This window comes from Euprymna scolopes, chromosome 15, assembly GCF_053919585.1.
Source record: "Euprymna scolopes isolate OS-2025 chromosome 15, ASM5391958v1, whole genome shotgun sequence".
Taxonomy (NCBI): Eukaryota; Metazoa; Mollusca; class Cephalopoda; order Sepiida; family Sepiolidae; genus Euprymna; species Euprymna scolopes.
In genome coordinates this window covers 92,571,140-92,588,935 of record NC_136496.1, presented here as the reverse complement: position 1 = coordinate 92,588,935, position 17,796 = coordinate 92,571,140, and positions in this window count along the sequence as shown.

Sequence of the window (17,796 nt, the reverse complement as noted above, 5' to 3'; positions counted from 1 at the left end):
TTAGATTTTAGCCGGGGAAAATCGGTTCAAATATGTGAATTTTTTTTAAAAAGTGAATATTTACGTTTGTCTAGGTAGGTGAGATTTTTTACTACTGCCATTTTATATCTATCGAGGCATTCACTTTTATAATTTAGGAGACATGATTCTTTACTGGCAGGTTTTTTGAACACGAATCAGAGACATCTTTAATAAGAGCCAGAAACTCCTTATCCTTAAAGGCCCTACTGCCTCTCACGAATGATGCCAATTTCTCTTTTGATGCATGAGCAAACTGTTTATGTAATTTCTCACCCATCGTTCTTTTCTCCATTCTAGAGTATTTTTTAAGGCTTCATAATGTAACGCAAAGTTTGGTGACTTTTCAGCCTACAAAAGCATATTTGTCAATAGAAGACTATAAGGTCCAGAAGTTGTCTTTTGCAATTTTATTATCCACCTAAAATCTTACAGCTGTCACTTTTAAAATTTAGTATCATGTGAGCAGTTTTCATAGATTTATGACTTAGTAACAAGGGTAAATCATTTTTGATGATGTCAGCCTCTATGGATGCTCTGACACCTTTTACACCTCCTATAGTTACTGCAAATTTAACCGCTTTAATTGGTTTTATTTCCTCTCCATCACCAAAAAAAAAAAAAAAAAAAAAATGTCCTGTCACACGAAAGAATACGCTTTGCTACAAATGTTAGTTCACTTAGTATTTCCCACAACGTAGGATAAACACGTGTTACTTCTTGCGACGATTTTAAATGGTATCACTTTTCTATTAGTAAATTGAACTCATTAATAAAAAAAAAAACATTAAAATAAAATGGTTAATACACCTGGGCTTGAACAGGAGGGATCATCTGATTTGTAGTCGAACGCTCTACCACTGAGCTATATCTCCAGATGTCAATACCGCTGTTTTTTTTTTTAAGAAGAAATGATTTGCTAAGATTTTATTATCCCCCTTGCCCGTGTTACTTAAAATAATCCCTTGTAAAAATTATTCTTTTTTATCTACAAGAAAGAAAAACTATTTTTAGAATCGAACATTTTCGATTTTCGATAATTATGGATGAATTTTTGTACAAAACATATGTAAGAACTCTGCCAAACATATAAATTTCCTTTGTGTGAAATTTGCAAAAGATAGGGTCAGCCGTTTCGGAACCTATAAGGAAGGCACCCATACACACAAAGTGATTTTTATGCAATAGTAGAGATTGAGCTATCTGATGTTTCCTTTTAAAACATTTACAGCAAGAACCCCTTTCTCACAAAAACTGAAAATGACTTTATTTTCATTCGTGTAATAAGTATTAGTTAACATAAAAACGAAATGTAAGAAGCCCCCAAACGTACCCCTCCACCGTACTGTATACCGATACTCTATGGCTGACTGGGATAGCTTCCGTACATTCATATCTGATTTACCTCTGCACTCCATGTTTAAAAAGGAAGTGTCCTCCATAGTATCAGATCTGACAGAATGGTTAATTGAAGGCATAGACCAATTCATACCATCTAAAATATTCCAACAAAAACCTAACAGCCAGCCATGGTTCTCCCCATAATGTGCTGCTGCTATCGCGCACAGAAATCACTTTTTCCATAGCTACCAACGTAATAGATGCACTGAGACTAAAGCTGCTTTCAGGTCTGCCAGCAACCACTGTAAAAGAGTAATAAAAAATGCAAGAGAGCTATATGCCCAGTCTGTTAAATCCAATGTAGCTGATCAGCGGCTTGGATCCCACCAGTTTTGGCAAATAACAAATAGGATCCTGAACAGAAGTGTGCGTTCTATCCCAACCATTATCAATGGACCAGAGGTCATCTCGTCAGCATCAGACAAGGCCAAACTATTTGCAAAGAACTTTGCAGCTAATTCTACCCTATGCGACGAAGGCCATCAACTCCCCATATTTCCTCGTATAACACAGAACAAGCTAGGTAACATACAAATATCCGTGCATGAGGTCGCCAAGCTAATCAAGAACCTAGATTCCAGTAAAGCAACTGGCCCTGATGGCATCCCAATTATAGTGTTAAAAAGCTTCAACCAGAACTTGCTCCCATACTTACGAAACTATTGAAGCGCTGCCTTAAGGAGAAGTGCTTTCCGACCCCCTGGAAGACCTCATCAGTTTGCCCTGTATTTAAGAATTACGGTGATAAGTCATCTCCCTCTCAGTACAGACCAATAAGTCTCCTGTGTGTTATGAGTAAGTTGCTGGAATCCATATTAAATAGAGAAATAGTCAACCACCTCAGCAGGAATAACCTTCTTAGTGACACACAATATGGTTTCCGCTCTGCAAGATCTACCGCAGATGTGCTGACGGTTATATCCCACAGGATTAGTGAATCTCTTGACAAAGGCTTCCTTTCTATGGCAATTGCTCTTGAGATATCAAAGGCCTTCGACAAGGTATGGCATAAGGGTCTACTTCACAAGATTTCCAGCTACGGTATAACTGGAAATGTTTTCTCAATCATTAAATCATTTCTCTCCGATAGGCTCATAAGAGTAGTGGTAGATGGACAAAAATCGGAGGCCTGCAATATAAATGCTGGAGTCCCTCAAGGGTCAATCCTGGGCCCAACTCTCTTCCTGATCTACATCAATGACCTCCCTAAACACATACTTAAATCATTCGTTGACATCTATGCTGATGACACGACCATCTACGGCAACACATCAAAGGCTGTAAATGACAAAGTTTTCTCTGATTCTCTATCCTCTGATCTCGAGCGCTTGGTTCAGTGGGGGAAGATGTGGCTGGTTACCTTTAATGTATCCAAAACCAAACTCCTATCCTTACATCATCAACGCTCTGATCCCCATCTGGCATCAATTGTGATGGATGGCTCTCGTCTGGGTGAGGCCTCGTGTTTTGACAAGCTTCTGGGTTTGACCTTTACTCCTGATCTGAAATGGAACACGTACATCAAGTCTGTTGCCAAGGTCGCTGGAAAGATGGTGGGATCCTTCGACCGCTCCAGAAGATATCTCACTACTGATGCAATTCTCTATCTATACAAAAGCCAAGTACGTCCAAGGATGGAATACTGTTGCCATATCTGGACAGGAACTGCTAATATCAGCCTATCCTGCCTTGACAGAGTACAAAATAGACTTCGTGGCTTAGTGGGGGATGCCATTTTTTCTACCCTGCAACCTCTCTCCCACAGAAGAGACGTTGCGAGCCTATCCTTGTTTTATCGTTATTTCCATGGCAGGTGCTCGTCTGAACTCCAATCTCTGGTCCCCCCTCGCCAATCTTTCACGAAAAACACCCGTCTAGCTGAATCCACTGTGAAAAATTTCCCCCACTCTATATCTGTGCCTAAATCAAAACGTGGATTCCATGAACAAAGCTTCTTTCTTTGACTCTGCGCCCCTCTGGAACTCTGTTCCGTCTGCCTGCTTCCCACCGGACTATAACTTGGATGTCTTCAAGTCCAATGTTAACAAGTTCCTAATGAACCGCCCCCTTAATTAAACACTTCATCAAATCTCCACACTAACGTACTGTACTTGCAATAACCCTTATCCCTGAGTGGCTTCCGGGCCTTGATAAGTGGTGATCACTGTAAAAAAAAAAGACAGAATTGCCATTAAACATAGTTTTTTTTCTAAGAACTACACAATACCACGGCACTGCTTCTCTACAAACTATGGATAAAACGTAACGTATTCAATTAATCTTATTCAATAAAATCTCGAGAATGGGTTTTGACATTAAATTACCTATAAAATATCGATTCATCGTAAAGCATGCAAACTGAATAACGAACAAAGTAATTATCAGTAAAATGCTGTTACTTTCATTGACAACCTTGACCAGAGAAATTAAATAAAAAAAAAGTCGCAGAAAAGCAGCCAGCCAAATAATGCACGCAGTAGAACTTTTCTAAAACTGTGTACACCTATATTTGCATATGTACAGAGCTGGCACATTATTGTTCAGCTATGTGACATACCTACATACGTAAACCAGATCGTGCTTTTTTTTTCCTGTTATTTTTTTCTATCGCTCTCTACTCCAGCAGCAGCAGCAGCAGCAGCAGCAGCAATTTACCCCTCCCTGCCTACCTAAGAGCACTTAAGCCCAGCAGGCTGTGCAGCTAGGTTGACAGGCCTTTCCCTAAAATACTCGACGGGTTAGTGCATGCCCATTGAGCTGAATACCAAGTGTCGCTAATTGATAGCCAGGAACGGACATGCATGCGCACTGAGAAAGAGAGGAAGAGAGAGATAGCGATAGTGTGTGCGAAAGAGAGAGAGAGAGAGAGAGAGAGAGAGAGAGAGAGAGAGGGAGAGAGAGAGATAGGGTGAGGGGTGAGTGGGGGAGGCGATGCATTTCTGACAGAACAAAGCTCCTTTTTCACGGGGAAATTGTTTCGCTTTCACCGAAATCCACGAAGCGCATATATGCACAGATGCAGCTGTACGCATAGTTCCCGAGATTCGAGGTTGGCATGGACTCCGATGATTCAGGCCCCAATACTGCCATACAAGATATTAGATTTCAAGCACTCTATGTGGTAACATTATCTATCTACCCCTATTAGCGTGTGCCCCTTCCTCTCATCTACATTTTCTCCTACCCTTTCTTCTCATATTTCAACATTTCATTCGCTTCCTCGTACATCCACTTCGTCTACTTTAAAATATACGCCTATAATTAATATGAAATCGGTAATGCAATATTTAGTATAGATTTAGTAATGCAATATTTAGTATAGATTTAGTATAGATATGACTAGAAACCACGTAAAACACAAACACTTCGCTAAAACAGAACCAAGATGTTTTTGTTGATGTATACGATCTTAATAATTTGTGCAAATGAGCTTTATTAAAGAGAAGACAAATATTTTACAGCTAATATAAATCAATCAAGAGAGATATCAAGTCTTTAATATCACTATTCCTTCGATTGAATAAAAGAAAAGAAACCTGAAAACACCATAGAGTGATAGAGTTTGAAAGACTTATAAAAAGAAAAGAAGAGAGAGAGAGAGAGGGAGAGAGAGAGAGAGATGGACAGAGAGAAGGGGTAGAAGGGGGCTGGAGAAGAGATCGAGGATACTAATAAAATATATAATATATAAATCTATTAAAATAAATCATAAATTAATAACGATATTCTTTTACTCGTAACACTATGTATGTTTAAATAAACAAGTTCACCAAAATATATCGATAAAGTCATGGCGGCGAACTTTTAATTTAAAGTTCGCCGCCATGACTTTATTTATTAATCTCACAGATTTCTTTTTTATTATATGAGTATGGGGTTTATCCCAAAGATTATTTTTTGCGTTTATAATTCAAATACAATTTCAGGCGTACGGTCCCGCGACTCGCGCGTATATAGCATTATCTAGAGGTACAGTTTTAATAATCTCTACGTTATATTTCGGCAATAACGCGTTGAATGTTGTCTTTTAAGTAGTCTAGTGTGTCTGGTTTATCAACGCAGACATGGCATTTTACACATTCCCAAAGAAAATAATCTAATGGAGTAAATTTGCACGAACGAGGTGGTCACTTAAAAGATCATTTTCGTTAAATTATTTGTTCATCAAATCATCTCAGTATAATCTCAATAAATTGATCGTACGATTTGCTATTTGCTCAAATGTCAGTGTTTTTAATGACCATCATGGGTGCCCGGCGTTGCCCGGGTATTCGGAGGTGTATGTTGAGCAAAAAAAAAAAAGTGGTCAATTTTTAAACTTTGACACCTATTATGACCCCTGTAGAAAAGTGCCTAGTTAAAGGGGAATATATTAATGTTTATAGCCAATTTTTCGATATTTGTCATATGAAAGATCGAACTTTAAAACGATACTGATCTTGGTAAAATCCGTCACCTCTATTGAAAGTTTTAATCAGACATGCAAACATACATACATACATACATTTATATATTGGTAACTAAAAATTTTCGATCCAAACTGATGAAAAAGCTTGCCCTATCTCTGAATACCCTTTATGTAAAATTTCAAATATTTAGACCAGAAATTGTCTGATTAATTTGGAAGAGACCGCAAAGGTCAATTTTTTAAAAACTTTGACCCCTATTATGACCCCTTAAAATGTATTGTTTTGGGCTCAAATCAAGTTATTAAGTTAGATCCATGTCCAAGGAACCTATATCTAAAATTTCAAGTGCGTAGACCCCAAATTGTCGGAGGAGTTTGGTAGAGTTCTCAAAGGTCAAATCGTTGAACTTTGCCCCCTTAATCGCCAAATTTCTGGCCACAAACCGATCACATCGATTTTCCCAAATCTCAGTAACCTGTATATCAAATTTCGAGTCTATAGACTAAAAATTGACAGAGTTATTACGTAGGGAAATGTACACAGACACACAGACATACAGATACGCAGATACACAGACACACACATAGACACTTTCACTTATATATATATATATATATATATATATATATATATATATATATATATAGATAGATAGATAGATGAATTGCCAAAAACAAAGCTAAAATAAGAACAACCGATAGTTGCCAAATATGCAATAAAAAAAAATAGATGTTCTTTGTGAAAGATTAAAATCAAAATATAACGATAGGCTTTATCTCGGGAATTCTTATTCTAAATTGGATCCAAATACATTAGATAATATTGCTTTTAGATAATTTCTAAAATTTATAGCTTAAGCTTAAAGGGTCTTAAGAAGAACTTAAAATAAAGAAATCTAACTTAATAGTTGTCTAATGACTATCAAGCAAAATAAAATAGAAATAATGTAAAAATGAAAATTAGAAGAATTAAAATAAAAAGTTATTTTCTCAAATGATGTTAATCAAAACATCTCTCACCTTCGGGACTGGTAAAAATAAAGCTTGCCATCTTTCTGCGGACACCAAGACGTCTATAATGTGCATCGGTACAAATCCAAGAGATATCTACAACTTTATAACTGGCAGCTATGTTTGAAAGTGACGGACGTGGAAGTAAATAATCTATTATATCTATAAAAGTGAATGTGTCTGTGTGTGTCTGTGTGTGTACATTTCCATACGCAATAACTCTGTCAATTTTAAGTCTACAGACTACAAATTTGATATACCGGATACTGAGATTTGGGGAAATCTTTGTAATCCATTTTCGGCCAGAAATGTGGCTATTAAGGGGCCAAAGTTCAACCATTTGACCTTTGAGAACTCTACCAAACTCCTCCGATAATTTGGGGTCTAAACAATTGAAATTTTAGATATAGGTTTATTGGACATGGATCTAACTTAATAACTTGATTTGAGCCCAAAACAATAAATGCTAAGGGGTCATAATAGGGGTCAAAGTTTTAAAACACCCGGGCAACGTCGAGTTGAAATGCTAGTTGTAGAATAAAAATGCGTAGCACCTTCTTTGTGGAATACGTATTTGAGAAGAGCAGATACTCCGGGATAAATGTAAGAAATTTTTAAAGAAGACGAAATGTGCGCATATCTTTTGGAAACCCGCATTAGGCGGTGTTCTAAATAGTTAGTGGAACAAGTTAGTATATGAAGCTTTAGGTTCTAAATCTATAATAGTCAAAGAAACAGGAGAAAATCGACTTTACTTTATTATCTAAATGAATTTTAGCTGGACAGGTACATGCGTTTGCTCACAAATTTTATATATATGCGAGTTAAGCTCTAAAACTAAATAACTTGTTATTCTCAAGAGAACATTAATTTGGTTTGTTTAAAATAATCTCAAATTCAGTACTTACTATTCCATAGAAAATAAAAATCAGTAATTAATAAAATTTTGGACCACTTGTCCGTCATTTGGATTTCAAACTTTTGGCATAAACTTTAATGCAGGTTTGCATATACTTTGTCATGGCGACGTTTGTACTCTTTTTAATCAAAACACAACACAACAATATGTAACACTGTTTCAAGAGTTAAACCACGTAGCCTGCACTTATCAGAACAGTCCTTCCCAAAGATGTTTCTATTGATTACATTAGTATCTAGTTCCTGCTCTTGAGCCAATGTACAATTTTCTGTCTCTCTTTTCGGGTTACCTTCAGACAGAAAAGTCCATGTGTCCTGACATTTTGGTGCCTTAGTATTTCGCTAAAACTTACTATGAAGTTTCATTCTTACCAACTCAGTTAACTTTTCTGCTTCGATTCTTTGTACGTCTTCTAGTGATTCTTTATGTAGCTTTTCCGCTTTCGTCACTGCTGCAAGTAACACTTCATAGCTGTTAGCCAAGTAGCAGTGAACACTTCTAAGCTCTTCCCCGACACATCTTCAATCCCAATCAGCCCTCTTTCACCTTTCTTCCTTGTGATGTACAACCTGAGCACGTTAGACTTTGATTTATAGGCTCCATACTTGATTAACAATTAGCGTGTGCCTCTATCCAGCTTTTTTAAATTTCTTCATGTGCCCATCCTACAAAAGCTGCACTGTACCATATTATAACACCCACCAAGGAATTGAGCAAGTTCCTACCGTTCAGGAGAGATTTCAAGAGTAATTTTAGTCTCTTCATATACACTTCTTTCGTCTTCTCCTTTATTGCATTGAAGAGCATTGTGCCAACTTTAAGCACCCCCAGGTATTTGTATCCTTCTGCATCAGGATCTCCTAATCTTTCACCATTTGGCAAAATGATGCGTTTCGTGGCTGCTCTCTCCCTCGTTTACTGCACATTTATAAATTCCAAACTCCATACTTATGTCTTCACTTTACTGCTTTCCATTTAGACATGACTTCATCGACCCATTCAGCAAGTCTTTCTTGACTATATATTTGACCCAAACTTTGTAGCTTCGTGAGGATTAGGAGTTACTGTTTTAATTCTACCTCCTTACAAATTTCTAAATACATTGCTGTTGTTAAACTGGTGAAATCTGTTATAATATCTTTTAATCTTGGAAGCTTTCACCATAAGCTGCTGTTTTATCTCTTCCGTATTGGCTTTCAGGTTTTATTGTCTATCAAGTTCTTCTTTTTCTTTTTGTCTATATATTTTTTCTACTGACCTTTGAACCATGCCTGAATTTGACCTAAATCTTTCTTTAATCTCTTCCGGTCACTTTCAATTCTCTTTCTCAAATATAGTTATATTTTCTGTTCTATTTTTGGCTTTTTAGCCCTACCATATCACCAACCAATATACACCTGCTTGCAAAATGTATCTGACATCTGTTATGCTCTTAAATGACACCTCATTCATCACTCTGTTGACTTTATTTGTCGCATTCCTTAACTTTTTCTGGTCAACATTCGTGCAATTAAAAATCTCTCCTTTTTCACTACTTCTCATTAACTCTTTTAATCTATTTAGCAAATGTAATTCATTATCTGACATTTCCACGCTGGAAATATCAGTAAGTATTATTAAGTAAGCTATTCCCCTTCTTTCGAACTACATCATCATTTATCATTTCCGTAGTGTCACTTCTACTTTCGTCCTCTATCTCATAGCCCATTTGAGACACGTCTGAAAGAGTTTTAACGGAACCAAATTCGAGCAATATTTCAGTTGAGTCAATGCCGCCCTCATGCACTGTGCGATTGACTGTTTACTATCCTCCTCTTGATCGATTCTATTTCAACTGGTGTTTGATTCATCAGCTTATTTTCTGTCATTTCAAACATACCTCCTTCTTTCCAATACCTCAGCGTCACTTTTCCAATTCCTCTCAGTTTACATTCCACTGCAAACCTGTGCTCTTCCTTGTTCCACTGATATCTTCGCCGATTTCCTACCAGTGTAATAATTGACTTTCTTTGATTTGAGCAAACTCGATACTCCAAAGACAGAAGTGCAGCCCATTTGAACTTCTGACCAGGAGGGCTCGGAGTCCTTCACTAAAGGTGCAGTCCTTCCCAGATTCAGTTCACAAGAACGAGTTGTATTTGTAGAGGTTCCTTCCCCGGTATTTTTATCGAGACACATTATTATTCCATTATTATTATTTACCCACTAGGAGTAGTCACACAAGCCATCATCAAAGATTGCTCTTAGATAACAACTTGTAGTGTTCCCTAGAGTCTGAGTGACAACAAGTCTTCTCAGATTTCCAGTACTCTTCACCTTTTTCGATAACCTTTGTAAAAAGAATTTGCGTTATCTCAACAGTCGCTTACAATTGATTTCTCGTTAGTAACGGCTATTGGTATTCATTGGAATTTGGTTGGCAATAAGCCTCCTCTCTGCACTCAGCCAGCGGAGGTCTGGCTAGTGCTTTCTCTCCTTCGTCTTTCGATCCTCATTGACCCTCATTATTTGATGTGGTGCCCGTTTATGGGGATACCAACACACACAAAGGGGCGGGGGCGGCATCTTACAATTATACAGTTTTAGTTTTCATGATTTCATGTGATGGTTCTTTGTGTTTTGCATCTGTAGCTGTTTCTATGTTCAGTCTGTTTGTAGTTTATGTGTGGTGTTGTCTCCACATTCAAGGGGGTTTCCTTAATATTTCTACAGTTTTCGTCATTGAAATTCGTTGTCATCCCTCTGATTCCAATCTCTCTCATTCTTTTTTCAAGGTTTTCCGGTATCATTCCTAGCGCTCCTACTATTAGTGGTGTTATCTTGACTTTCTTTATTTTCCAGATTCCTTTGAGCTCTATTATTATTATTATTATTATTATTATTATTATTATTATTATTATTATTATTATTATCATCTAAATCCGCGTAGAAAAAGGATGGGCTTAACATTTGAGTTTTAAATTGTATGTTCCTCATTATCTTTAGAAATCTAAATCCGTTGTAGTCGTTGCAAAGAACAGAAAAAGAAAATAAACATTGTTGCCATCTTCTATGCATGTCGATGTATATTTTGTGAAAGCCGAATAGGCTGCAAACAAAACTGGAAGCCAACAAAACGTATGAATTGACTCTTTTATTTGTTCGATGGGCCTCGTTTGTGATGAATTCTTCAAATCTATTATTAATAAATCCAAAGATGAGAACTTGAAAAGCAACAGTAAACGAATAAATAGGGAATTTGGAAATAATTTCGAACGAAATCCTTAAAAGCAAATTAAATAACGAGTCGAGATGAACATGCGAGAAAAGCGAACAAAAGAAATGGAAAGAAAAATGGATATGAAGAATAAGATGAGATAAATAGAAAACAAAGGAGAAAAAGATGATGATGATGATGATGATGATGATGATGAAAGAAACTAACATTTCTGAACTTTTAAGATGAGGATTGATTATTCGTATTATTTGGATTCTTCGAACTACTTTTCTCATCTTGAGTGTTATTATTGCACACCGTTTCGGTCGATATAACCTACTGTCTTCTCCTGGTGTATCTTGTAGAACTCGGGAATCTTTCTGTCGAATTCCGGAATCTGCACAGAATTTCGAACAAAACCCTTTATTTAATCGAGATGTGCAGCATGTTCTCGCTCTGTCAGCCATGACTAGGTAAAAGTCCTAAGTAATTCGCAATTGTATTTTGGGTGTCGCTCGCACTGAGGATTGAACCTTCAACCACAACAATCTGTAATAAAACTATAAATAAATAAAATTGGCAAGTTGTATCGCGATTTATCGTTCTTTTCGAAGAAACAAAAGTGAGCGCGTGTTTTTAGAAAAATAGATTCAAATAGCAAACAACAACCACAAAAACAACATCACCACTACCACCGACACTATCACCACCACCACCACCACCACCACCACCACCACCAGCAACAACAACAACAACAACAACAACAACAACAACAGCAACAACAATAGCAACAACATCATTACCAACAACAGCAGCAACAATTACACCACCACCACCACCGACAACAACAACAACAGCAGCAGCAACAATAGCAACACCAGCAGCAACAAAAACAACAATTACAGCAACAACTACAACACCACCACCACGAAAAACAACAACAGTAGCAGCAACAAAAACAATACCAGCAGCAGCAACAACAATAACAACAACAACAACTACAACACCACGAATAACATCAACAATAATAACAGCAACAGCAACATCAACAACAACATCAATAATACGACACTAACAACAACAACAACAACAACAACAACAGCAACAACACCCACACCAACCCACCACCACCAACAGCAGCAACAACAACACAAATGACAACAGCAACAACAGTAACAACAGCAGCACCACCACCACCACCAACACAACAGGAACAATACTTACGACAACACCAACACAGAAACAAAAACTAATCTCATCGGAGCATTGTTATCAAATGAAAACCATACACCATCAAAGCGAAATTCCATATAAAAATTTTCAACATGTCGTCTTCATGTTTCCATTGCAATCATTATACGATTGATACTTTCAGTTGATATTTTATACATTCTTAAGCATTCAATATTCCATGGTTGGACGATTCTGCCGTAGATTCTCTTGTAGTTGATCCATGTTATGGCTAAATAATTGTGTCTGTATTTTTTTATGTATCAAAAGATATGTGTCTCTGTTACTGCTTTCCGGCACTCTTTCCTTTCACCAGGAATATGTTATGACTATTATGGAAGTGTTTGCTCTGTTCTCTCCTTTCTGTACTGTTAAGATTTTCCACATGGCTGAATTTAATTCTTTTTGCCATATACTCTGGTAGGTCTATTTCGAGTAGAATCTAATTTATAAAACTCACTATGTTTGTCTTTCTCTCTGTCTCCATGGTTTCAAACTCTATCTCACCCGAAACTAAAAGTCGCAGAGTGGCGCTAGAGGCCCCAAATGATTGGATTTTTTATGGGCCTTTATTTTATAGGCATTTAGCCGATTAAAATAGTTTTTAAGGGGTCAAAATTGAAAAGAAAAATCGTTATACATTTTGTACATTCATCTTAAATTACTTTTAATCAGTTCATATACATTGGTACAGTGGTAACGTCACGAGCTTTGAATGTTACAGTTTTGCTTTCGGTTTCGATTCTAGCTGATGGCACCCAGATACTTTTTTTTTACTTTAGAAATCACGACTCTATAATAATATATATGAAATCTGGACAAATTAAAATATCATATTTAAGCGTATTTGACAACCGGGAAAAGCCCCCATCTCTCCTTTTAGTTTCAAATAATAAATTTTAACGTGCTTCTTATACTTATACTATATCTCCAATATTGCGAATTTTTATCTAGTAACATTGTCCTACACATATTAGTATAAATATGCATATACCCTTTTTAAGTTACCAAAAAATTTCAGATGTTGAAGTTGAGTTTCTAAACTATATATATATATATATATATATATATATATATATATATATATATATATATATATATATATATAACTACTTCATTTACTCACATAAATTTAATATACGAAAGTATGGATTTATGCGTAAACTTTAAGTATTTACTTCAAAAGTTCTCAATACGTAGGTAGAGCTAGTTAGTAATTTATAAAATATATATGGCGATTAAGCTACAATGAATATTCTGCGTTTCATCCACTATAGGATTCGTCAGGCTTATGCGCATAAGCCTGACGAATCCTATAGTGGATGAAACGCAGAATATTCAGTGTAGCTTAATCGCCATATATATTTTATAAATTACTACATATATATATATATATATATATATATATAGAGAGAGAGAGAGAGAGAAAGAGAGAGAGAGAGAAAGAGAGAGTGTGTGTGTGTGTCTGTGTCTGTGTAAGATGGACTTGGCACTTACCACCAGTCGAGAGATCCATCTCTGACGTCATTAGCAAGGAACAAACCACCCGCCCAACGTTTACCATGGCGATAGCAAAGTTGAAACTAACATTTACATACTGTTACAAATGTTACTCAAGAAGTCCAGAGTGATCATGCGATTTTTCTACATCACGATTTGTACACGTGGGCTTAAGAGACCGACTTATTTCATTTCAACGTAAAATGCGCGACAATATACAGTGCCACGCAAAAGTATTGACACATTTTATTTTTCTTCATAACTCTAATTAAGGATCAAGATTTTACGTGAAATTTGGTCAATATATTCATATTATTATTCTAACTTATATTTGGGGTAGTAATTACAAAATCAAAGTTTAGAAAGTTTATATTTAAGGAAAAATATAAATTAGCAAATGTAAAAGTATTGGGTACATTTCATTTTTCTTCATAACTCTAATTAAGTTTCAAGATTTTACGTGAAATTTGGTCAATATATTCCTATTATTATTCTAACTTATATTTGGGGTAGTCATAATCATAATCAAATTTTAGAAAGTTTATATATAAGGAAAAATATAAATTAGCAAATGTAAAAGTATTGAATACACTTAAAAATCTCTTTTCTAAAATAATTTTAGATGACTTTTGCTTTACGTTTGCAATAATACAAGCAAGTTATCCCTGACCAATCAGAGAGCTTTGTATGAAAATAATTTTTATAAAATTCTTCCAGTTTGTGTTCAGCTGTTTCAAAGTCATCCAGTTCATTTATAAACATGCATAAAACTAAATCGTTGTCAATAGATATACGTCAAAAAATCATTGATAAACACAAAGATGAAAAGAGTATCGAATAATATCAAGGGAATTTAATCTTCTACTCAGTACAGCTGGAAACATTTTAAGAAAGTTTAAAACCCTGGTGAAGCTGTTGCAAATCTTCCAAGATGTAGTCGACCAAGGAAATTAAACGAAAAAAAAGCCCCAAAGTGAGTAAGCAGAAAAGGAAAAAAAAGCTTTTTGTTACTCGTGGTGAAATTCAAACCGACTTCAGAGAAGCTGGAATTGATGTGAGCAAAGATACAATCAGTAGAGTTCTAAATCACACAGGTTTTGTTTCAAGATCTCCAAGAACAGTTCCATTGTTGAAGCGTTAATATCTCAGATCACGTTTGAATTATGTTAAAACATTTGGGGAAAAACCGCAAGAATTTTGGAACAAGGTAATCTGGTCAGACGAAACGAAAATCGAAATCTTTGGAAGAAACACTGCAACACATGTATGGCGTAAAAATGGCACCGCCTACAACAAAAAGAATACCATTCCTACAGTGAAGTTTAGTGGTGGTTCGATTATGGTATGGGTGTGTTATTCATTCAACGGTACTAGTGAATTAAAAATCATCAATGGTAGAATGAATGGGCGTATATACAGGGATATTCTGGAGAAAAACCTTCGGAAATCTGCTAATTTGTTGGAACATAATAGTCATTTCGTGTTTCAAGACGACAATGATTCCAAACATACTGCAAAACAAACCAAAGAATGGCTTACAAAATAACGAAATTGACGTTATTATTTGGCCCAATCTCCATACCTTAATCCAATTGAAAATTTGTGGAAAATATTGAAGATCAATGTTCACAAGAGGAATCCACAAAATATTCAACAACTAGAAGAGTTCTGCAAAGAAGAATGGCGCAAAATACTTGCAAATCTTTGCAAAAACATGTGTTCAACTATAGAAAGCAACTGGAATCTGTTAAACGTATCAAAGTCTATGCAACCAAATATTAAATCAATGTATCCAATACTTTTGCGTTTGTTAATTTATATTTTTCCTTAAATATAAACTTTCTAAACTTTGATTTTGTAATTACTACATCAAATATAAGTTAGAATAAAGATAGGAATATACTGATCAAATTTCACGTAAAATCTTGAACCTTAATTAGAGTTATGAAGAAAAATGTAATGTATCCAATACTTTTGCGTGGCACAATATACATACATACATACATACATACATACATATATACATACATACATACATACATGCATATATATATATATATATATAAATCAGGTGGACAAGAAAGTTCTTGCAGTTTTTAACTATTAAATTCAGATGAACATATCTTGGCCCAAACAAAACTTTATTGATCAAAATAAGCAGCATTAGAATCATCACAGTTTTGCCAACGCAGAACAAGTTTATTTATTGCAAGTAACGTAAAAATCATTCGTTCTAGTAGCGATGAAGTCGCTGATGGCGTTTTTGATATCGCTTAGTTTTTTAAACATTTCTCACACAGAAAGTTGTAGAGATGCTTAAAAAAGTGGTAGTCGGTAGGTGAGAGGTCTGGGGAGTATGGCGGATGAGGTAGTGTTTCGTAGCCCAATTCGTTCAAACTCTGTAAGGTCGGTTTAGCAACGTGCGGTCGGACATTTCGTAGATGTGACTTTTCTGTTAAATAATGCTGGGTATTGTTGTCGAAGTTTCTGATGCATTTCATCCATTTGTTTGCAGAACTTCATCGCCATAATCGCGTCGCCTGCATTAAAAAATGTAATGGATAAGAACGGCCGAAGACCGCCATACAATAAGCACGCCTTTCTTTTAGTGCAACTCAAGCGTCGTGAAGTATCGTGGAGCTTCGTCGGCGTCTAACAACCGAACTGAGCGTAAAAAAAGGGAAGCTGGCACTTCATAACAGCGTGTTTTTGGTTGTCGTTCAATTCGTATAGCACTCATTTTTCAAGTTTTTTTGTCTTTCCAATCTCTCTCAAGTGGTTGAAAATCGTCATGTACGTTACGTCTAATTCAGAAGCAAAATCTCGAACTGACCTTGACTAAGGCTCTTAATTGATCGTTGTCAACGTTTGATAACCGACCACTATGCTCATCATCTTGTAAAAACTGGAAAAGAAAACGACAAGATATTCTAATATATATATATATATATATATATATATATATATATATATATATATATATATATATAAATTTATAACTTAAAATATTGCAGCATTAGGAATTTAAAAAAAAATCAATTTATAACATTATATAATCAATTCTTAATGCCGCAATATTTTAAGTTATAAATTTAATATATTTTTTACTAGAATATCTTGTCCTTTTCTTTTCCAGTTATAAAAACTAGTCCTTTACTTTTCGATGTTTAAGCTTAACCATATTACTTTTCATGCTCGCATTTTTCTATTGTAATATATATATATATATATATATATATATATATATATATATATATAAGAGAAAAAATATAACTGTATGTTGAACTTTACAATCAAAATTTATTATTCGACTGAATACTCCGAAAAACAATTTACAATGTCCTTATTCCGCGGAGTTTCAATGAATCCTATTCTTGTTCTTGATCTCATCAGAGGACATAAAGAAATCAACAAATTATATTTGCAGCAATGCTAGAATTTGCTAGTTATGGCATTAAGTGAAACCGCAATTTATTGTCGTTATAAATTGACAAATAAAAAAAGAAGTAAAAACATGTTGAATAATATTATGCGTGGTTTGTTTATATATTAGCCATTAAGAGGAGATAGATATATATAAATACCTGTTCACATACACCTTTTCATGATAAAGCTAGAACCCAGAATTAGATGGAATCGAGCAATTGCATCGACAACGGACGACGCCAGACCCGAAGTGGGTTTCGATGTACTGCATCTCATCAGTAACGTGCTTCGACATAGGCGCAAACCCAGGTCGTCGCACGTATGAAATGTGAAATACTGACGACCTAACCATATGGCCTACGGCGCAGTCTATTGGCTATTCCTCGATTTTGATTTATATTTTCATCCAGTTGTACATTCTACTATGTGACAAGTAACGCGTCTTATACAACTAAGATAGTTACTGCTGGTATGCAGGCGGTAAATATCACATCTACGAACATTAACTGAAATTAGCCGATTCCCCCGACGCGATTTCGGAACAATCTATTTATTGAGGTTTTGTAGCTGAACGTCTGTGTGTGTGTGTGTGTGTGTGTGTGTGTGTGTGTGTGTGTGTGTGTGTGTCTGGTCACGAATAGGCTCCTATATGGTTGACTATTTAAAAAAAAAACTGATTACATATAA